The sequence below is a fragment of the Mus caroli genome, chromosome 6, assembly GCF_900094665.2.
Source record: "Mus caroli chromosome 6, CAROLI_EIJ_v1.1, whole genome shotgun sequence".
Taxonomy (NCBI): Eukaryota; Metazoa; Chordata; class Mammalia; order Rodentia; family Muridae; genus Mus; species Mus caroli.
The window spans coordinates 116,258,870-116,260,375 of record NC_034575.1 but is presented as its reverse complement, the minus strand read 5'-3'; positions in this window follow the sequence as shown (position 1 = coordinate 116,260,375).

The following is a 1,506-nucleotide window of genomic DNA, read 5'->3' as shown; positions in this document are numbered from 1 at the left end:
TGCATCAATCTTCATGATCAACCTCATGAGAGTTGGGGGTGTGGCTTGATGGACCAGCATCACCCTAGAAGGGGCAAAGTTCTGGGTTTGAGCCCCAGTGCAGCATATGTAAATGGAATAAATCTCTTTAATCTACATCTAGGTAGATAAGTAAATAAAGACATTTCCATTCCTTGGAGAAACCTAAAAAGATCCCCTTTCTGCAAAGAGAGGAGCTACATCAAATGCAGGCTGTTCGTGAGAAAGCAATCACCCACAGCGCATCTGGGAAACCTTCTGAAGGAAAGACCTCCACCTCCACACCGAACTCTGGTTAGCTGCTGTGACATACATACTCCTGGTATGCATTTCTTGTGAGTGAGTTCAGATTACTGGAACAGTTGCAATGACCTAAAAGTTGAGCCATACTCATNTGAATAGGAGATAACATCTACAGAATAAACAGGAAAAGTTAGTCTACATAGGAATAAATATGTATATGCATATTTGTGTCTGTGATAGTGAAGATTGAACCTTGAGCCTTGTATAGGCTAGACAAGCACCCTATAACCAACATATCCCCAGTCCTTGTTATTTCTTTTCTTTTTCTTTCTTTCTTTCTTTCTTTCTTTCTTTCTTTCTTTCTTTCTTTCTTTCTTTCTTCCCTTTCTTTCTTTCTTTCTTTCTTTCTTTCTATTCTATTATTTATTTTTATTTTTGAGGCAGGGTATCTCTGTGTATGCCTGGTATCCTGGAACTTGCTCTGAAGATCTGAAGACCGGGCCAGCCTCAGAATTAGAGATCTGCCTCCTGAGTGCTGAGATTAAAGGTGTGAGTCAACCCCACCCAGCTTCTTTTTTTACCTTTTATTCTTGAGGCAGTGTCACCGTGTTACCTGGGATAACCTTAAATTTACAAGGCCCACCAGTCTCACCCTCCTGAGGGGCTGGGATCCAGGCCTACTGGTGATGTTCACGTTTATTTGTGCAGTATATCCTGATATTGAGTAAATGCTTTCTGTGTGTTATTTCTTAGTCTGTGTGTTGATTCTTAGTCCTCATTAGACAACTGGTAAAAAGCAGAGTTTGCCTTCACATCCAGGAGTCTGATGGCAGAGGCCTGAGCTTCAGTGTGATTGCTGGCTGTGAACCCGTAACTGAAAAGCCAAACCTACATGAAGGGGCTTGTCCACGTTCTCTTGGCTTAGACCTGAAGGGTGCTGACAGGTATGGGGTGGGTGCCAAAGATGGAGTTTACCTTGTGGAAAGAACCAGGAAGAAGCGTTCATGTCCAGGTGCCCATGACCTGTGACCAACAGCAAGCAACATCTCATCTCAAAACAACCTAGATTCAAGTACTTGACATCGGTAATTAGTGTTGCGTGCCCCCTACCGCCTTAACATACTTAAGCGTTNATATTCCAACCTTACTATCTCAGAGTCTGAAGGGCACTTAAAAAGGAAGAGTAAACATTTGGACCATAATGTTACAGACACAGCGGCCCCCTTTTCAAGTCTCCATGGTTAC